Source organism: Giraffa tippelskirchi, chromosome X, assembly GCF_054371585.1.
Source record: "Giraffa tippelskirchi isolate mGirTip1 chromosome X, T2T-mGirTip1v1.2.pri, whole genome shotgun sequence".
NCBI lineage: Eukaryota > Metazoa > Chordata > Mammalia > Artiodactyla > Giraffidae > Giraffa > Giraffa tippelskirchi.
The window spans coordinates 32,948,461-32,971,205 of NC_137289.1; the positions used below are offsets into that span (position 1 = coordinate 32,948,461).

General features: G+C 44.7%; 1 pseudogene; it reads right to left on the minus strand.

Annotated features, from left to right (window-relative positions):
- Positions 1-1,742: 1,742 nt before the first annotated feature.
- LOC145536292 (heterogeneous nuclear ribonucleoprotein A/B pseudogene) lies at positions 1,743-2,572 on the minus strand (annotated as a pseudogene).
- Positions 2,573-22,745: the final 20,173 nt, after the last annotated feature.

Below are 22,745 nucleotides of genomic sequence, written 5' to 3' on the forward strand. Positions count from 1 at the left end.
GTTGCTTCTTTTCAATGATCCATTCATCTGGACTATTAAGCAGGGCCACCCTCTTGCTTCCCGCAGCACTGAACAGAAAGGTTCCCTTTCAGCGTTTAATCGTCAGGCACTGGGGTCCTCTCAGTGATTCTGAATGAGACAGAATACCTTTGAAGGCATGATTGTCACTCCTGAGCCAGGGATGACACAATAATATGGCTCCTGTGGTGGGGGCAGGGGAGAAAAGGGAGAAGAGCCTTTCTGGGCTTGATGGAGTCTCCTGTGCTTCCTTTGAAGCAGCAGTTCCTTTGGGCCAGAATGGTTTGTTCCCCTCTATCCTCCACATAAAGGAAGAGCAGTGAACAGAATTTGGAGCATCTAGAACAAAAGTAGGGGAATGTTAGGATGCTGCCTTCCCAGAAAATCCTATGAACAGTAGTTTCTTAGGAAGATTCCTTTAGAGTCCAGGCTCGTGCCTGAACTCTTCATCAGGAATGGAGCTCGGCCCCGTTTTGCAGCACAGCGTTCTCTCACTCGAGACTTTCCCCACCCCATCTTTCACCTACATGTGTCTGAGAAGTGCAGGCCTAGTGATAGTGACTCAGGGATGTCACCTCATGAAAAGGGACCAGGTTGACATTCCTTACCAATTCTTTTTTTTTCTTTTTGACAACAGTTTTATTTATTAACTTTTGGCTGGGCTTGGTCTTCATTAGTTCTCATGGGCTTTCTCTAGATGCAGCAAGCAGGGGCTACTCTCTAGTTGTGGTGCGGAGGCTTCTCATATGATGGCTTCTAATTGCGGAGCATGGGCCCTAGAGCATGCAGGCTGCAGTAGTTGCAGCCCTCAGGCTCAGTCGTTGTAGCACATGGGACTTGTTACTCTGTTGCACGTGGGATCTTCCCAGACAAGGGATCGAACCCGTGTACACTGCATTGGCAGGCCAATTCTTAACCACTGGGCCACCAGGGAAGCCCTCAGCAACTCTTGTCCATACAGTACTAACCCCATTTGGCAAATAGAAATAGGTAAACAAGAGAATTCACATCTTTTCTGAAAATACCCCCAAAACGGCCTATAAAAACACAGTGTTCTTTTTTTTTTGTTTTTTTTGTTTTTTAAATTTTTTTTTTTATAAATTTATTTATTTTAGTTGGGGGCTAATTACTTTACAATATTGTAATAGTTTTTGCCATACATTGACATGAATCAGCCATGGGTTTACATGTGTTCCCCTTCCTGGACCCCCCACCCACCTCCCTCCCCATCCCATCCTTCTGGATCAAAAGCTTGGATAGCTTCAATATCCAGGTCGTGGCAAAATCAGGACATGTGTAAAATACCTTACAATACATTAGATTCCCGAAAGGTACCAAAAAGTACAGTAAAATTAACACTTCCATTATAGGAAATGTATGACACAAATAATATAAAACTAAAAGGTGAAAAAAAGGTGACACTGGTTTTCTAAGGTACAATTTACTCTTTACAACCAGGGTCCACAGGTCCAGGCTGCAGAGCGGCAGCAGGAAGCAGACCCTCCAATCTGGTTCTGGGTAACCCGGTAATAAAAATCAGCCCATAATGCCGCTCTGGCCTCTTGAGAAACCACACGCTGCCTAAACAACTAGAGCTCTGGAAATACTCAACAGGAGAGTGATTTCCAGGGAGGAAATTTTAAATAAGATGCACATGGGATAGAAAGTTTGCCAAGTTAAATTTGGTATATAATCTTGTTCACTCGATACCAAAACAAAGCGTGTGTGGTCAGTCAGGCACTCCTGCTGAAGCCTCAGTATGGCTTGTAGTTATTCTGATGGCCACCGCGTCGCTGGCTCTTCCCGTAATTTGTACTATCCTGACCTCCACTTCTGCCGCCGCCACCACTGCCTCGGTTCCCTCGATTGCGATTCCCACCACCCCCAGAGCCATACTGCTGCTGTTGATACACCTCTTTGGGCTGAGCCACCTTGATTTCACACTTACTTCCACTGATGGTGTGGAACTTTTCCTCCAGAACTTTCTTCACAGGTTCTTCTTCTTTAAAGGTGATGAAAACAAAGCCTCGTCTTTTGTTCGACTTTGGATCCATTGGAAGCTCAGTGGCTTCAATCTCCCCAAACTTGCCGAAGTACTCCCTTATCTTCTCCTCAGTGGCTTCAGGATTCAGACCCCTTACAAAAATTTCCTTTACTGGGTCTTTCTTGATGGCCATGGCTTTTTTGGGGTCAATGACACGGCCATCCAGCCTGTGCTCCTTCTGGTCTAGAACCTTCTCTACACTGGCTGCACCTTTGAAGAGGATAAATCCAAACCCTCTTGACCGGCCAGTGTTGGGATCCATTTTTATTGTACAGTCAACGATCTCTCCAAATTTGGTAAAATAATCTTTTAGATCCTTTTTGCTGGTATCCCAGCTCAGGCCACCAACGAACATTGTTCCCGCGTCCTCCTCATTCTGGCTGGCGTTGGTCTGGTCACCCTCGGCGCCGTTCTGGTTGCTGGCCGGCGACTCGCCTTCAGGGGCAGCCTCATGTCCGTTCTCCGTGGCTCCATCGTCTCCATGGGCTGCTCTTCACCCGCTTCCGACATTCTAGGCCGAGGCACGCGGCTCCTCGAAATTGCCAAAATGTGACACAGGCAAGAAGTGAGCAAGTGCTCTTGGACAAATGGCACCAGTACACTTGCTAGATACAAGAGGGCCACAAACCTCAATGTGTAAAAAAGAAACACATTATCTGCAAAGTGCTGTAAGTCAAGCACAATAAGTGAAATATGCCTGTATACGCAATGAAATACATCCAGCCACAAAAAAGAAATCTTGAATATGCTACAACATGGATGAACCTTGAGGGCATTATGCTAAGTGAAATAAGTCATAAAGATAGATACTGTATGACCTCACTATTACATGGACAACTATGAAAACAATCTGCCAAAAAAAAAAAAGGAAAAACTCACACAAAAGAACAGATTGGTGGTTGCCAGAGGTGGGAGAAATGGTCAAGGGGCTCAAAGGTACAAACTTAAGTCACAGGGGGAATGTGTAATGTACAGAGTGGTAACTACAGGTAATAATATTTGTATTTTCTATTTGAAATTTGTTAAGTGAGTAGCTATTAAAAGTTCTCATTATAAGAAAAATTTTGGTGTGGTGACGATGTTAACTAGACTTCTTGTGATCATTTCACAGTATATAAGATAACTGAATCACTGTGTTATACACCTGAAACTAATGTATGTCAATTCCATTCATTACAGTCGCTCAGGCATGACCGACTTTTATGAACCATGGACTGCAGCATGCCAGGCTTCCCTGTCTATCACCAACTCCCAAAGTTTCCCCAAACTCAGTCCATTGAGTCGGTGATGCCATCCAACCATTTCATCCTCTGTCGTCTACTTCTCCTCCCTTCAATCTTTCCCATCATCAGGGTCTTTTCCAATGAGTCAGGTCTTCCCTTCAGGTGGCCAAAGTATTGGAGCTTCAGCTTCAACATCAGTCCTTCCAATGAATAATCAGTACTGATTTCCTTAGGATTGACTGGTTTGATCTTCTTGAACCCCAAGGGACTCTCAAGAGTCTTCTCCAACACCACAAAAGGATTAATTCTTCTGCTCTCTGCTGTCTTTATGGTCCAAATCTCACATCCATCCATGACTACTGGAAAAACCATAGATTTGACTAGACGGATCTGTGTTGGCAAAGTAACGACTCTGCTTTTTAATAGGCTGTCTAGGTCGGTCTTAGCTTTTCTTCCAAGGAGCAAGTGTCTTTTCATTTCATGGCTGCAGTCACCATCTGCAGTGATTTTGGAACCCTAGAAAATAATGTATGTCAATTGTACCTCAATAAAAAAAAATTATTATAACTGTGGAGGTGGGGGTCACACGAAAGCCTTTTCCCAGGATGTCTGGCAACTATTACCAAAACCATGACAATTAAACCACACCATCCACTCAGCATCTTAGTTACTGGTGTTTACATTGCATTTAATCATTTGGAAGTTTCCAGACTACAAATTGTGACAGTACAGCCTCCTCTGCTTTCCTGACTCCTCATTTTTGCTCTGTAATTTTAGGATTTAGGATCCTTCCTCTACATGAGTACATAAAGACCAGTGCAATAGAGCTCGTTTTGAAACAAAGTGTTAGTCACTCAGTCGTGTCCAAATCTTTGCAATTCTGTGGACTGTAGCCCACCAGGGTCCTCCGTCCATGGAACTTTTTAGGCGAGAATAGTGGAGTGGGGTGCCATTTCCTCCTCCAGGGCATCTTCCCAACCCAGGGATTGAACCCAGGACTCCTGCATTGCACAAAGATTCTTTAGCTTCTGATCCAACAGGAAAGCCCAATTGAGCTCATTTTCAGTTCAGGTCATTCGCTCAGTTGTGTCCGACTCCTTGCAACCCCATGGACTGCAGCACACCAGGACTCCATGTCCATTTTTGGAGAATTCAAACGGACCACGGTACCTCCCTAACAACAAAATGTACCTCCCTAAACAACCAGAGCCCACAGTGGGCTATTGGGCCAGCATTAGGTCTCTATTCCCAGTAGTGGTTACAGAAAGCAGGTCTATTATATTTGCAAAAGAGAAAGGGAAAAGCACATATTAAGTGTTTCTTCTTGGGAGTTCCCTGGTGGTCTAGTGGCTAGGATTCTGATCTTTCACTGCCATGACCCAATTTCAATACCTGGTCAGGGAACTGAGATCATGAAAAGCATGAAGTGTAGACCAAAAAAACCCCAAAAGCCATCAGTACAAAAAATGAATTTCTTCTCATCAGTGGAAATAATCATCTGTAACTATGTGGTGATGGACAATAACTACACTTGTGGTAATCATTTTGTAATGTATGCAAATAACAAATACTATGTTATACACCTGAAACTAATGTATGTCAGTTATACCTCAATTAAAAAAAAACAGAGAAAAGGAAGTCCTTGGGTATTCATGCTGTAGCTTGGAAATAGATGAGAACATTTTCTCGTTTCCCTTGTTTCTTGTGGCTCTTTCGCCCTTCAGAAGTCCACTAACAGATCACTATGTAAACCAGGTGAAGCAAGTCACCAAAATGTCAGGTTTTCTTTCCCTGTGAGCTTCCTTTGCCTGTGTGACAGAGCAGAGGCCTGGGCTTCCCAAGCCCTGGCCAGACCTGACTGTGAGCCCAGCCTCCGGCCTTAGGCTCCCAGCCCTGCTTTCTAGACCCTTCACCTCAGCCCCAACCAGGTCTGCAGCCCAGCTCCATCACAACCCTCACACAGAGATTCTGCAGCAAAGGTAATGAAAAACCTTTCCTGATTTTTCCTCCTATCAATGCTTCTTTGATACAACTTAAGGTTTTCTATGGTCTCAGGTATTCACCTCTTGATCCCATGACCTAGAAATAAGTCATCATTGCTGCTGCTGCTGCTGCTGCTGCTGCTGCTAAGCCGCTTTAGTCGTGGCCACCTCTGTGCGACCCCACAGATGGAAGCCCACCAGGCTCCCCCATCCCTGGGATTCTCCAGGCAAGAACACTGGAGTGGGTTGCCATTTCCTTCTCCAATGCGTGAAAGTGAAAAGTGAAAGTGAGGTCGCTCAGTCATGTCCGACTCTCAGCGACCCCATAGACGGCAGCCCACCAGGCTCCCCTGTCCCTGGGATTCTCCAGGCAAGTATACTGGAGTGGGTTGCCATTTCCTTCTCCAGTGCATGAAAGGGAAAAGTGAAAGTGAAGTCGCTCAGTCGTGCCCGACTCTTAGCGAACCCATGGACTGTAGTCTACCAGGCTTCTCCGTCCATGGGATTTTCCAGGCAAGAGTACTGGAGTGGGGTGCCATTGCCTTCTCCGGAATGGATGAATAAATCTCCTTTATTCACTCATTCCACCTGTGTCAACCGAGCACCTACTCCATTTGGGCCCTGGGCTAGGTGCTGGGAAGAACTCAGGGAGAAAGACAGATGTTTTCTTTCCTGTCATGAAATTTGCCTCCTAACTAGGGATCCAGGCAGTAAACCAAGAAATACACAAACGGTGATGTGTCCATGTAAGGAACGTGGTAGAAGGAGAGAGAATACATGGTTTCTGACTTGGGTTGTGAGGTCAAGGAAGGCCACTCCAGGAAGGGACACAAAAGCTTAAAATGAAGGATACCTAAGCTGGATGAAAGTTGTTGGGCAAAAATCCTGAATTCAGAAGGTTTCATATGTCCTAGGAAAGGCCCAGGAGTGGCTAGGTATCAGGAGTGAGGAGGAAAGAGGCTCCAAAGGAGTCTGGAGAAGTTACCAGGGAGCCGTTGGTGTTGTACGTTCCATGTATGTGGACAAATGTATTAATGACGTGTATCCATCATTATAGTATCAAACAGTATTTTCGCCACCTCCCAGATCCTCTGTGTTCTTCCTACTCCTCCCTCCTCCCTCCTCCGGCAGCCACTGATCTTTTTTCTGTTTTTTGCCTGTCTCCATACTTCTGCCTTTTCCACAATGTTATATAAATGGACTCATACAGCATGTAGCCTTTTGAAACTGGCTTCTTTCACTTACTAATAATGCATTTAAGGTTCTTCCATGTGTTTTAGTGGACTTTTTTCAGATATATTAATGTATCCAAGTGTGGAGAAGTGAAAGTCGCTCAGTCACGTCCAACTCTTTGTGACCCCATGGACTATAGAGTCCATGGAATTCTCCAGGCCAGAATACTGGAGTGGGTAGCCTTTTCCTTCTCCAGGGGATCTTCCCAACCCAGGGATCAAACCCAGGTCTCCTGCATTGCAAGTAGATTCTTTACCCCTGAGCCACAAGGGAAGCCCTAATGTATCCGAAGAGCTAAACAAAAGAATGTCTAAAATCTAAAGAAAAGATTCCACTCCAATAAGAGTTTGCAAGTCATCATTCCCACCCTCACAAGAAAAACACATGAACGGATTAAAAATCAATGACTATTCTTGGCTCCATCACAGAATTGAAGTCATGGGACCAATTGTAATCCCCAAACTGGAGAAAGAGGTGCTTCTCGAGATTACAGATTATAATGAACACAGATCAGCACACCTGAGGCAGAAAATGCTGAAATCTAAAAAACCGGAACTTGAAAGGTAGCTTCAATGAATTGCTGGTGACTGAGTGTGGACTAACTTGAGAATTAAAAATTCCTAGGGACCTAATCGAAGCAACCCACAATCATAGTGTTTACCCCTAGGATCCTCAACAGGTTTTCTTGGTAAAGATCAGAGAAAAATTGCCTCCTGTTTGACCAAGAAAAAGGGGAGAAGTAACCATTTGAAAACAAGCCAAGAGCATTCTTCGTAACAATGGCCTATGCAGCAAGGGAGAAGACTTCACCGGAGCCTTCTTGGACTTGGGGTGAGGGAAATTACCAAACTTCAAACCCCCTGGACGTTCACCCTCACAGAAGAGAAGAAAAAAGCTGAGAAGTACTTGTGAAGGTCATAGTCCAGGGGGTCAGGGACACTAAACAACTGAGCCCAAACCATCAGATTATAGAACGTGTCTCCTCAACCCAGACGTGACCAAACATCAGAAAGGGCTCATAATACAGTGGGTCACAGCTGAAAGAACGGAAGGCTCAGACTCTATTTAAGAAGCAGTTTCTATGGGAAACGAAAGACGCCAGCAGACAAACACAAAACACACGTGGAAATTGACTCCTGTGATACTACAGATGCAGACAACAGTAAACACAGCATATCTCTTGGCCAGATAAAAACAAGATGTCATACAGAGGCCTGTGTGCTTCCAAGTACCTGATCATTACTAGCTTTCAACAAAAAAAATCACACAGCATGATAAAAGGAAAGAAGAAATAGTCTGAAGAGACAAAGCAAGTGTCAGAAGTGGATTCAGGTATAGCAGAAATTATCAGACTGAGAATTTGAAATAAATATGATCGATATGCTAAGGGCTCTAGTGGAAAAGGTGGGCAAACAACTTGCAAGAACAGATGGATAATGGAAACAGAGAGACAGAAACCCTTAGAAAGAATATACAGGCAATAGTAGAATCAATACCTGTAAAGAAATTAAGAATACATTTAATGGACCCATCAGATGATTGCAAAGGGCTGGGATTAGAATCAGAGAGTTTGACGACATATCAATAGAAACCCCCCCAAACTGAAATGTAAAGAGAAAAAGATTAATAAAACATGGAATAGAATATCTTCCAATCATTGTGGGACAATTACAAAAGGTATAGCATGTATAATGGGACTGCTCAAAGCAGAAGACAGAAAAGGAACAGAGGAAATATTTGAAGTAATGAGAGCTGGGGTTTTTCTAAAATTAATGACAGGTCAACACATCTATGAAGTTCAGAGAACACCAAGCAATATCAATGTCAAAAGGAAAAAAAAAGAAAAAAAGAAAACACCTAGGCACATCTTATTCAAACTGCAGAAAACTAAACAGAGAAAATCTTGAAAAAAGGAGAGAATAAAAACACCTTACCTAGAGAGGAACACAAGCGGTCCCCACAGGGAGTCTTGCTCTATATGCCAGTCTGAGTCTTGCCAGAAGCCTGACCGAATGGCAAGGCCATTAGCCACATCCACGGTTCAGTGAAGATACAGCAAGCCTTCCTGTTGAAGTGACCCGGACAGACATCCACACTGCATGAGGCTCTGCCCGTTGCAATGAGCATCCCTCGCCACACTCAGTAAGGGAAAGGGCCACCTCAGATTCGATGGCAGCTGTGCCCCATTCCTGCTTGTTAGTAGTAGTTGACCGGAGGAGCCATCAGGTGTGCTGATCAGGCCCATTTATGGTCCAAGACCAGGGTCCCCAACCTCCGGGATCTAATGCCTGATGATCTAAGTGGAGTTGATGTCATGATAATAAAAACAAAGTGCACAATAAATGTAACATGCTTGAATCGTGCTGAAACCACCATGATCCCCGCCCCATCTGTGGAAAAATTGTCTTCCACAAAACTGGTTCCTGGTGCTAAAAAGATTGGGGATTGGTGATCCAGGAGGTCTTTGTACCTAGACCCTCACAGGGCCAGTGGAAGCAGTGGCTCTTTGGGCAGTATGCCAGGGAGCCAAACACCCCCTGAGAACCTTTCAGGGAGTTGTGAGACCCCATCTGTTCTCCATTTTGCTCATTCCTGTATGTACCATTTCTTTAGAAGATTCCTGAACCGCCTCCACCAGGTGAGTTGAGACATCTGCTTGGATCATGCCACAGTTGGAATTTATGGTCTTAAGATTACTATAGGGGCTTCTCTGGTGGTCCGGGGAGAAGGCAATGGCACCCCATTCCAGTACTTGCCTGGAACATCCCATGGACGGAGGAGCCTGGTAGGCTGCAGTCCATGGGGTCGCTAAGAGTCAGACACGACTGAGCAACTTCACTTTCACTTTTCCCTTTCATGCACTGGAGAAGGAAATGGCAACCCACTCCAGTGTTCTTGCCTGGAGAATCCCAGGGACGGCGGAGCCTGGTGGGCTGCCGTCTATGCTGTCACACAAGAGTCGGACACGACTGAAGTGACTTAGCAGCAGCAGCAGCTGGTGGTACGGTGGTTAAGAATCCACCTTCCAACGCAGGGGATGCAGGTTTGATCTCTGGTCAGGGAACTAAGATCCTACATGGCTCGGAGCTACTTAGCCACATGCACCCACAACTACAGAGCCCATGTGCCTTAATGAATTATCCCACATGAAGCAACGGAGGTCCCACGTGCTGCAACTAAGACCTGGCATAGCCAAATAAATAATTTTTTTTTTAATTATTTCACAGCCATGAATCATGTGCACAGTATCGACCAAGGGCCAATTAGAGGCTAATAACAGTGTCCTGAGCTGACCTAAGACACTGGGGCTCCCTGATTCATCTCCAGATTCACCAACAAAGGCGAAATCCAGGGCCGTCACCATGCAGATTCTAGTGGGACTCCGTGTCAGGTTCCTCATAATCTGGTCCTGGCCCCAGATTAGAGTTCCTTATCCAGGATAGCCCATGAATTTCCCTTGACGCCCCAGGATTGCATGAGTAGTCCCAGGGATGTCTTCGGGAAAACCCTTGCCCAGATTGTCCAGAAGAGAGCACCTGAATATCATTTTTACATTATTCTTTCCGTTGGTAGGTGCTGTGCTGAGTCCCTCAGTCTGGCCCTTTGCAAGCCTGCCTGGCTCCTCTGTCCATGGGGATTCTCCAGACAAGAATACAGGAGTGGGTTGCCATGCCTTGCTCCAGGGGATCTTCCCAACCCAGGGATCAAACCCAGGCCTCCCACATTGCAAATGGATTCTTTACCATCTGAGCCACCAGGGAAGCCCATGAATACTGGCGTGGGCAGCCTATCCCTTCTCCAGGGGATCTTCCCGACCCAGAAATCGATCTTGGGTCTCCTGCACTGCAGGTGGATTTTTTACCAACTGAGCTACCAGGGAAGCCCCAACTTTTGCTACTTCTGCAATGACTATTTTTTTTCCTTCTGTGCCCAGGAAGAGGGGAGAATTGTGCTTTGGGGCCTGCTGTGGCACCAGAGATTCATAGCAGTTGATCTGACGGGCTTTGTGGGATTCAGGCAAGTGAGCAGAACTGAGGCCAGTCTCCAGCATCAGCAGTATTCATAGCTCTGGAGCATGTGTGCTCATCAGTGAGGGGCCATACAAATCCTCCTTCTGTCTTGGCTGAGGGGCATTGACCCTACTGAGGGAGAACTCAAGACACATCAGTCCTTGCGGCACTGAGAAAATTCTCCCCGCTTCTGGGAAGCAGTGGGCTCTTTTTGACTCCTCCACCTTTTTGTTCTGTCTGCCTTATTAGTGTCTTCATCATCTTCGTGGTAGCAAATGTTTCTTGAACACCTACAGCTTGCCAGGTTTTCTTCTGAGTGCTCCACGTGAATCTCTTCATCTTCTTTTCAGTTCTATGAAGTACTATTAAGATCCCGTTGTAGGGATGAGGCTCAGAAAGCTGAAACAGTCTGTTCAAAGTGACAGAGATCTGATTTGAATCCGAGTCCAGTTCCTCTTCTTGCTATAAGGCCTCGCTGCCTCTCACACTTCCTCCTCCCCACCCGCATGCGTCTCCCTCTCCAGGTCGTCTGAGCAGCATAGTCTCTGTGTGGGTCCTGGGTTTCTGTGCTGTTCTCCAGGCAGTGAGCTCAGAGATGGCACTCAGCTAAGCGCTTCCCTTTCTTTGTTGGGGCTGAGACATTGTCTTAACAGGAGAAACCAGCCACTCCGTATGCAAGCACCATGGTTAAGGGCAGGCGCTCCAAGCATTGGAGATTTCCTAGACTAGTAATATTAGTAAAATAAAACTGGGTTTGGACATGGGTCATAATCTTTTCATTTTACCAATTAAGACCTTGTCATACTCCTCCTACTGCTAATATTAATAACAGAAATAATATCTAAAAAAAGCTTATAGAGAATGATTCCCATGTACTATTTTCAGTCTTTCAAAGAACTACCTGATGTAGTCCTCACAAAAAGCATATTCAATAGGCATTATGTTTATCCCCATTTTGGAGGCAAGGAAATTGACAAAGAGAAACGTTTTGTAAATTACTCCTGACTCTGCTGATAACCATTATGGTAGACTGTGTTTACTCTCTCATCTGTGTTTCATAAAAGATATTTTTAAAAGAAACCATCAAAGGACTTCCCTGGTGGTCCAGTGGTTAAGACTTTGCACTTCCACTGCAGGGGGCATGGGTGCGATTCCTGGTTGGGGAACTAAGATCCTGAGTGCCACAGGGTGTGGCCAAAAAAAGATAAGAAAAGAAAAAAAGCAACCATCAAGCACAACCAGAGGCCCTGATCTCAGAATTTAGGAAAATCAACTAAAAGCACGGATGGTTCAGGGTTTGTCTTGAACAAAGTAAATGCTGTGTCTCTGTTTTGTTCTTTGTTTTTTGTAATTTAATGTGAAAATACTACTATGTGCTTGGAAAATTAAATGACTTCATACATCAGTTCAGTCCCTCAGTCGTGTCCGGCTCTTTGCGACCCCATGAACTGCAGCACGCCAGGCCTCCCGGTCCATCACCAACTCCCAGAGTTCACCCAAACTCATGTCTATTGGGTCGGTGATGCCATCCAACCATCTCAACCTCTGTTGTCCCCTTCTCCTCCTGCCCTCAATCTTTCCCAACATCAGGGTCTTTTCAAATGAGTCAGCTCTTCTCCTCCAACACCACAGTTCAAAGACATCAATTCTTCGGTGCTCAGCTTTCTTTGCAGTCCAACTCTCACACCCATACATGACTACTGGAAAACCCAGAGCTTTGAATAGACGGGCCTTTGTCAGCAAAGTAATGGCTCTGCTTTTTGATATGCTGTCTGGGTGGGTCATAGCTTTTCTTCCAAGGAGCAAGCGCCTTTTAATTTCATGGCTGCAGTCACCATCTGCAGTATTTTGGAGTCCAAAAAGATCATGTCATCTGGTCCCATCACTTCATGGCAAATAGATGGGGAAACAGTGGCTGACTTTATTTTTCTGGGCTCCAAAATCTCTGTAGATGGTGATTGCAGCCATGAAATTAAAAGACGCTTACTCCTTGGAAGGAAAGTTATGACCAACCTAGACAGCATATTAAAAAGCAGAGACATTACTTTGCCAATAAAGGTCCGTCTAGTCAAGGCTATGACTTTTCCAGTGGTCATGTATGGATGTGAGAGCTAGACTATAAAGAAATCTGAGCGCAAAAGAATTGATGCTTTTGAACTGTGGTGTTGGAGAAGACTCTTGAGAGTCCCTTGGACTGCAAGAAGATCCAACCAGTCCATCCTAAAGGAGATCAGTCCTGGGTGTCCATTGGAAGGACTGATGCTGAAGCTGAAACTCCAATAGTATGGCCCCCTGATGCTAAGAGCTGACTCATTGGAAAAGACCCTGATGCTGGGAAAGATTGAGGGCAGGAGGAGAAGGGGACGACAGAGGGTAAGATGGTTAGATGGCATCATCGACTCGATGGACATGGGTTTGGTGGACTCCGTGAGTTGGTGATGGACAGGGAGGCCTGGCATGCTGCGGTTCATGGGGTCACAAAGAGTCGGACACAACTGAGCGACTGAACTGAACTGAACTGACTGATACTTCTGCCTTTTCCACAATGGCATATAAATGGACTCATACAACATGTAGCCTTTTGAAACTGGCGTCTTTCACTTAGTAATAATGCATTTAAGGTTCTTCCATGTCTTTTAGTGCACTTTTTTCAGATATTTTAATGTATCCAAGTGTGGAGAAGTGAAAGTCGCTCAGTCGTGTCCAATTCTTTGTGACCCCATGGACTATAGAGTCCATGGAATTCTCCAGGCCAGAATACTGGAGTGGGTAGCCTTTTCCTTCTCCAGGGGATCTTCCCAACCCAGGGATCAAACCCAGGTCTCCTGCATTGCAAGTAGATTCTTTACCCCTGAGCCACATGGGAAGCCCTAATGTATCCAAAGAGCTAAACAAAAGAATGTCTAAATTCTAAAGGAAATATTCCACTCCAATAAGAGTTTGCAAGTCATCATTCCCACCCTCACAAGAAAAAAACATGAACAGATTAAGAATCAAAGACTATTCTTGGCTCCATCACAGAGTTGAAGTCATGGGACCGATTGTAATCCCCAAACTGGAGAAAGAGGTGCTTCTCGAGATTACAGATTATAATGAACACAGATCAGCACACCTGAGGCAGAAAATGCTGAAATCTAAAAAACCGGAACTTGAAAGGTAGCTTCAATGAATTGCTGGTGACTGAGTGTGGACTAACTTGAGAATTAAAAATTCCTAGGGACCTAATCGAAGCAACCCACAATCATAGTGTTTACCCCTAGGATCCTCAACAGGTTTTCTTGGTAAAGATCAGAGAAAAATTGCCTCCTGTTTGACCAAGAAAAAGGGGAGAAGTAACCATTTGAAAACAAGCCAAGAGCATTCTTTGTAACAATGGCCTATGCAGCAAGGGAGAAGACTTCACCGGAGCCTTCTTGGACTTGGGGTGAGGGAAATTACCAAACTTCAAACCCCCTGGACGTTCACCCTCACAGAAGAGAAGAAAAAAGCTGAGAAGTACTTGTGAAGGTCATAGTCCAGGGGGTCAGGGACACTAAACAACTGAGCCCAAACCATCAGATTATAGAACGTGTCTCCTCAACCCAGACGTGACCAAACATCAGAAAGGGCTCATAATACAGTGGGTCACAGCTGAAAGAACGGAAGGCTCAGACTCTATTTAAGAAGCAGTTTCTATGGGAAACGAAAGACGCCAGCAGACAAACACAAAACACACGTGGAAATTGACTCCTGTGATACTACAGATGCAGACAACAGTAAACACAGCATATCTCTTGGCCAGATAAAAACAAGATGTCATACAGAGGCCTGTGTGCTTCCAAATACCTGATCATTACTAGCTTTCAACAAAAAAAATCACACAGCATGATAAAAGGAAAGAAGAAATAGTCTGAAGAGACAAAGCAAGTGTCAGAAGTGGATTCAGGTATAGCAGAAATTACCAGACTGAGAATTTGAAATAAATATGATCGATATGCTAAGGGCTCTAGTGGAAAAGGTGGGCAAACAACTTGCAAGAACAGATGGATAATGGAAACAGAGAGACAGAAACCCTTAGAAAGAATATACAGGCAATAGTAGAATCAATACCTGTAAAGAAATTAAGAATACATTTAATGGACCCATCAGATGATTGCAAAGGGCTGGGATTAGAATCAGAGAGTTTGACGACATATCAATACCCCCTCCAAACTGAAATGTAAAGACAAAAAGATTAATAAAACATGGAATAGAATATCTTCCAATCATTGTGGGACAGTTACAAAAGGTACAGCGTGTATAATGGGACCGCTCAAAGCAGAAGACAGAAAAGGAACAGAGGAAATATTTGAAGTAATGAGAGCTGGGGTTTTTCTAAAATTAATGACAGGTCGACACATCTAGGAAATTCAGAGAATACCAAGCAATATAAATGTCAAAAGGAAAAAAAAAAAACACCTGGGCATATCATATTCAAATTGCAGAAGACCAAACAGAGAAAATCTTGAACAAAGGAGAGAATAAAAACACCTTACCTAGAGAGGAACACAAGCGGTCCCCACAGGGAGTCTTGCTCTATATGCCAGTCTGAGTCTTGGCCAGAAGCCTGACCGAATGGCAAGGCCATTAGCCACATCCACGGTTCAGTGAAGATACAGCAAACCTTCTTGTTGAAGTGACCCGGACAGACATCCACACTGCATGAGGCTCTGCCCATTGCAATGAGCATCCCTCGCCACACTCAGTAAGGGAAAGGGCCACCTCAGATTCGATGGCAGCTGTGCCCCATTCCTGCTTGTTAGTAGTAGTTGACCGGAGGAGCCATCAGGTGTGCTGATCAGGCCCATTTATGGTCCACGACCGGGGTCCCCAACCTCCGGGATCTGATGCCTGATGATCTAAGTGGAGTTGATGTCATGATAATAAAAACAAAGTGCACAATAAATGTAACATGCTTGAATCGTCCTGAAACCACCACGACCCCCACCCCATCCATGGAAAAATTGTCTTCCACAAAACTGGTTCCTGGTGCTAAAAAGATTGGGGATTGGTGATCCAGGAGGTCTTTGTACCTAGACCCTTACAGGGCCAGTGGAAGCAGTGGCTCTTTGGGCAACATGCCAGGGAGCCAAACACCCCCTGAGAACCTTTCAGGGAGTTGTGAGACCCCACCTGTTCTGCATTTTGCTCATTCCTGTATCTACCATTTCTATAGAAGATTCCTGAACCACCTCCACCAGGTGAGTTGAGACATCTGCTTGGATCATGCCACAGTTGGAATTTATGGTCTTAAGATTACAATAGGGGCTTCTCTGGTGGTCCGGTGGTTAAGAATCCACCTTCCAAAGCAGGGGATGCAGGTTTGATCTCTGGTCAGGGAACTAAGATCCTACATGGCTCGGAGCTACTTAGCCACTCGCACCCACAACTACAGAGCCCATGTGCCTTAATGAATTATCCCACATGAAGCAACGGAGATCCCACGTGCCGCAACTAAGACCTGACATAGCCAAATAAATAAATAAATATTTTTAAAAAAATTACTTCACAGTCATGAATCATGTGCACAGTTATCAACCAAGGGCCAATTAGAGGCTAATAACAGTGTCCTGAGCTGACCGAAGACACTGGGGCTCCCTGATTCATCTCCAGATTCACCAACAAAGGCGAAATCCAGGGCCGTCACCATGCAGACTCTAGTGGGACTCCGTGTCAGGTTCCTCATAATCTGGTCCTGGCCCCAGATTAGAGTTCCTTAGCGGGGATAGCCCATGAATTTCCCTTGAGGCCCCAGGATTGCATGAGTAGACCCAGAGATGTCTTTGGGAGAACCCTTGCCCAGATTGTCCAGAAGAGGGCACCTGAATACCATTTTTACATTATTCTTTCCGTTGGTCTGTGCTGTGCTCAGTCCCTCAGTCCGGCCCTTTGCGAGCCTGCCTGGCTCCTCTGTCCATGGGGATTCTCCAGACAAGAATACAGGAGTGGGTTGCCATGCCTTGCTCCAGGGGATCGTCCCAACCCAGGGATCAAACCCAGGCCTCCCACATTGCAGATGGATTCTTTACCGTCTGAGCCACCAGGGAAGCCCATGAATACTGGCGTGGGCAGCCTATCCCTTCTCCAGGGGATCATCCCGACCCAGAAATCGATCTTGGGTCTCCTGCACTGCAGGTGGATTTTTTACCAACTGAGCTACCAGGGAAGCCCCAACTTTTGCTACTTCTGCAATGACTATTTTTTTTCCTTCTGTGCCCAGGAAGAGGGGAGAATTGTGCTTTGGGGCCTGCTGTGGCACCAGAGATTCATAGCAGTTGATCTGACGGGCTTTGTGGGATTCAGGCAAGTGAGCAGCACTGAGGCCAGTCTCCAGCATCAGCAGTATTCATAGCTCTGGAGCATGTGTGCTCATCAGTGAGGGGCCATACAAATCCTCCTTCTGTCTTGGCTGAGGGGCATTGACCCTACTGAGGGAGAACTCAAGACACATCAGTCCTTGCGGCACTGAGAAAATTCTCCCCGCTTCTGGGAAGCAGTGGGCTCTTTTTGACTCCTCCACCTTTTTGTTCTGTCTGCCTTATTAGTGTCTTCATCATCTTCGTGGTAGCAAATGTTTCTTGAACACCTACAGCTTGCCAGGTTTTCTTCTGAGTGCTCCACGTGAATCTCTTCATCTTCTTTTCAGTTCTATGAAGTACTATTAAGATCCCGTTGTAGGGATGAGGCTCAGAAAGCTGAAACAGTCTGTTCAAAGTGACAGAGATCTGATTTGAATCCGAGTCCAGTTCCTCTTCTTGCTATAAGGCCTCGCTGCCTCTCACACTTCCTCCTCTCCACCCGCATGCGTCTCCCTCTCCAGGTCGTCTGAGCAGCATAGTCTCTGTGTGGGTCCTGGGTTTCTGTGCTGTTCTCCAGGCAGTGAGCTCAGAGATGGCACTCAGCTAAGCGCTTCCCTTTCTTTGTTGGGGCTGAGACATTGTCTTAACAGGAGAAACCAGCCACTCCGTATGCAAGCACCATGGTTAAGGGCAGGCGCTCCAAGCATTGGAGATTTCCTAGACTAATAATATTAGTAAAATAAAACTGGGTTTGGACATGGGTCATAATCTTTTCATTTTACCAATTAAGACCTTGTCATACTCCTCCTACTGCTAATATTAATAACAGAAATAATATCTAAAGCTCATAGAGAAAGATTACCATGTACCATATACTATTCTCAATCTTTCAATGAATTACCTGATTTAATCCTCACAAAAATCATATTCAGTAGGCATTATCCTTTTCCCCATTTTGAAGGCAAGGAAACTGACAAAAAGAAACATTTTCTAAATTATTCCTGACTCTGCTGAAAACTGTTATAGTATATTGTCTCTCATCTGTGTTTGATAAACGATATTTTTAAAAGAAACCATCAAAGGACTTCCCTGGTGGTCCAGTGGTTAAGACTCTGCACTTCCACTGCAGGGGGCATGGGCTCGATTCCTGGTTGGAGAAGTAAGATCCTGAGTGACACAGGGTATGGCCAAAAAAAAGGTAAGAAAGGAAAAAAGAAACCATCAGCATAACCAGAGGCCCTGATCTCAGAATTTAGGAAAATCAACTAAAAACACAGATAGTTCAGGGTTTGTCTTGGGCAAAGCAAATGCTGTCTCTCTCTCTCTCTGTTTTTTTTTTTTTTGCAATTTAATGTGAAAATATGTGCTTTGAGAAGAAAACGTCTAGATAAATACTGAGACCTTAACCCAGTGACTGTCACATAAGAATACAATACTTACCAGCTGCGACATTTATCATTGTAATTCCTTTTGGCACAACCCTGCAAACTCACCTCTTGCTGGGAAGAAACTGAGTAAGGCAACTATACTCTCTTCCTGTTACTGAGGTCAGGTAAGTTTCTGTAACTGACGACACCCTCCTTCCCTCTGGTGCTGCTGCTGCTGCTAAGTCGCTTCAGTCGTGTCCGACTCTATGCGACCCCATAGATGGCAGCCCACCAGGCTCCCCCGTCCCTGGGATTCTCCAAGCAAGAACACTGGAGTGGGTTGCCATTTACAGCTGTCTCCAATTCCCCCTCCTTGAATGAACCGAAGCAGAGGAGTTTTACTTCCCATTGGTTTATATTATCGTTGCCATCACTTCCGTTCAATTGCTCAGTCATGTCCCACTCGTTGCAATTCATGGACTGCAGTAAACCAGGCTTCCCTGTCCATCACCAACTCCCAGAGCTTGCTCAAATTCATGTCCATCATCGGTGATGTCCCCTTCTCCTCCTGCCTTCAATCTTTCCCAGCATCAGGGTCTTTTCCAATGAGTCAATAATTCCCATCAGGTGGCCAAAGTATTGGAGCTTGAGCTTCACCGTCAGTCCTTCCAATGAATATTCAGGACTGATTTCCTTTAAGATTGACTGGTTTGATCTCTTTGCTGTCCGAGGGATTCTCAAGAGTCTTCTCCAACACCACAGTTCAAAAGCATCAACTCTTTGGTGCTCAGCTTTCTTTACAGTCCAACTCTCACATCCACATGACTACTGGAAAAACCACAGCATTGACTAGACAGGCTTTTGCCAGCAAATTAATGTATCTGCTTTTTAATATGCTGTCTAGGTTGGTCATAGCTTTTCTTCCAAGGAGCAAGTGTCTTTTAATTCCATGGCTGTAGTCACCATCTGCAGTGATTTTGGAGCCCCAAAAGATAAGTCTGTTACTGTTTCCATTGTTTCCCCATCTATTTGCCATGAAGCGATGGCATGGTCTTCCTTTTTTGAGTGTTGAGTTTTAAGCCAGCTTTTTCACTCTCCTCTGTCACTTTCATCAAGAGGCTCTTTAGTTCCTCTTCACTTTCAGCCATAGGGGTGGTGTCATCTGCATGTCTGAGGTTATTGATATTTCTCCTGGCAATCTTGATTCCAGCTTGTGATTCATCCAGCCCGGCATTTCTCATGATGTACTCTGCATATAAGTTAAATAAGCAGGGTGACAATCTACAACCTTCACGTATTCCTTTCCCAATTTGGAACCAGTTCATCGTCCCATGTCTGGTTCTAACTGTTGTTTCTTGACCTGCCTACAGATTTCTCAGGAGGCAGGTCAGGTGGTCTGGTATTCCCATCTCTTGAGGAATTTTCCACAGTTTGATGTGATCCACACAGTCAAAGGCTTTGGTGTAGCCAATAAAGCAGAAGTAGATGTTTGTCTGTAATTCTCTTGCTTTTTCTATGATCCAACGGATGTCAGCAATTTGATCTCTAGTTCCTCTGCCTTTCCTAAATCCAGCTTGAACATCTGGAGTTTCTCAGTTCATGTACTATTCAAGCCTAACTTGGGGAATTTTGAGAAATACATTGCTAGCATGTGAGATGAGTGCAACTGAGTGGTAGTTGGAACATTCTTTTGCATTGCCTTTCTTTGAGATTGGAATGAAAACTGAACTGTTCCAGTCCTGTGGCCACTGCTGAGATTTCCAAATTTGCTGGCACATTGAGCGCAGCACTTTCTTTTTTTTTTTAATAAATTTATTTATTTTAATTGGGGGCTAATTACTTTATAATATTGTAGTAGTTTTTGCCATACATTGACATGAATCAGCCATGGGTTTACATGTGTTCCCCATCCTGAACCCCCCTCCCACCTCTCTCTCCATCCCATCCCTCTGGGTCATCCCATTGCTCCAGCCCTGAGCATTTGTCTCATGCATCAAACCTGGAATGGTGTTCTGTTTCACATATGACAATATACATGTTTCAGCGCTATTCTCTCAGAACGTCCCACCCTCACCTTCTCCCTCAGAGTCCATAAGACTGTTCTATGCATCTGTGTCTCTTATTCTGTCTCACATATAGGGTTATCGTTACCATCTTTCAAATTCCATATATATGCATTAGTATACTGTATTGGCAGCACTTTCACAGCATCATCTTTAGGCTTTGAAATAGCTCATCTGTTGCCATAGCAGCACTCAAACTTTCCTTCTGAAAACCCTGGGGAACAGGGACTCATAAACTTCTGAGGCTTCTGCTGCAGCTGCTTGCATGTTGGATGGCCACTCAGGTATTTATTTATTTATTTTTCATTGAAGGATAATTGCTTTACAGTATTCTGTTGGTTTCTGCCCAACATCAACATGAATCAGCCATAGGTGTACATATGTCCCCTCCCTCCCACCTCCCTCCCCATCCCATCCCTCTAGGTTGTTACAATGCCCCTGTTTGAGTTCCCTGAGTCATACAGCAAATTCCCAGTGGCTATCTATTTTACATATGGTACCATATGGTTCCATGTTCCTCTCTCCATGCATCCTACCTTCACTAAGGTATTGAGGGTTAGTAAGGGAGGACTCTTAAAAAATCATCTGCAGTGGTTCTCCCCATTCATCACCCAGAGCCCAAACTTGACCGTGCTCCTGACCTTGCACAGCCATTCAGCCAAATAGCCTCTCCTCAGGAAGATAAAGGGAGAAAAGGAACTAGGAAAGGACAGGGCATGTTGCTGTGCTAAGTCGATTGAGTCCTGTCCAACTCTCTGTGACCCCATGGACTGTAGCCCAGCAGGCTCCTCTGTCCATGGGATTCTCCAGGCAAGAATACTGGAGTGGGTTGCCATGCCTTCCTCCAGGGGATCTTCCTGAGCCAGGGATGGAAACCGAGTCTCTTGTGTCTCTGGGAGTGTTCTTTACCCCTAGTGCCACCTGGGAAAGGCCCTTAGGAGAGAGGATCAAAAATGACTTGGCTCCAAGTCAATTATTCAAAAGCCATCCTTTTAACAAAGTCGAGACACAATGACTCAGTAAACAAGTGGGTCATTCTTTGAAGGAGTAAGTTACTATATGAGTAATGTGCCAGAGCTTATCAAACTTACCGACTTACCAAAAACTTTATTGTTGTTCTATGTATTTATTTCAGTTTCTTGTTACTTAACATACAAAAATGCACATATTTAATGTATACATTTTGACGAGTTTGGACATATATACAAAACCACGATACCATCACAGTGTTGTTATTTGTTTTAAGAGATGAAGTAATCTGTTTTGGATTTTTTAAAATATTTTATTTATTTGTCTGTGCTGGGTCTTTGTTGCGGCAGGACAGATCTTCCATCTTCGTTGCAGTATGTGGGCTCTTTAGTTGCAGCATGTGAACTCTTAGCTGCTGCATGTGAGATCCACCTCCCTGACCAGCGTTCGAACCCAGGCCCCCAGCATTGGGAGTGCGGAGTCCCAGCCACTGAACTACCAGGGAAACCCAATGCTGTTATTTTTAGATACAGAATTACTGCAGTTCTCTTTGGGCAAATCGGCTTGGCCAAGGGCTGGGGAGAGCCAGTTCCATAAGGTTTTGTGCCTGGATGCGTCCCCTCCCCATTCTTCAGTTCCTCCCTCTGGGATAGACAACCCAGGAAGACTCGTCCTCTGCTAGCAAATGACGCCCTCCTCCACCCCAACCACCAGCTACAACAGGAACTTGGCTGAGGGCCTTCTTTTCAAAACATAGCCTTTCCTAGGGGTTTTCTACCTTGGAATTCCACTTAAAGAAGGCAACATGAACAAAGGCAAGGTCTTCCTGATTCTTTTAAATAACATGATTATCCAACAAAAACAAGACCGGAAGCTGACTGTGGCTCAGATCATGGACTCCTCATTGCAAAATTCAGACTTAAATTGAAGAAAATGAGAGAAACCACTAGACCATTTAGGTATGAACTAAGTCAAATCCCTTACAATTATACAGTGCAAGTGACAAATAGATTCAAGGGATTAGATCTGATAGACAGAGTGCCTGAAGAACTATGGACAGGGGTTCATGACACTGTACAGGAGGCAGGGATCAAGACCATTCCCAAGAAAAAGAAATACCAAAAGGCAAAATGGTTGTCTGAGGAGGCCTTACAAATAGCTGAAAAAAGAGGAGAAGTGAAAGGCAAAGTATAAAGTATAAAAGGAAAGTATAAAAGTATAAAAGGAAAGATATACCCATTTGAATACAGAGTTCCAAGGAATAGCAAGGAGACATAAGAAAGCCTTCCTTAGTGATCAATGCAAAGAAAGAGAGGAAAACAATAGAATGGGAAAGACTAGAGAGCTCTTCATGAAAATTAGAGATACCAAGGGAACATTTCATGCAAAGATGGACTCAATAAAGAACAGAATTGGTATTGGTATTGGTAAAAGAAACAGAAGATATTAAGAAGAGGCGAGAAGAATACACAGAAGAACTATGAAACTTATAGTTTTATAAAACTATAAAACTTATAAA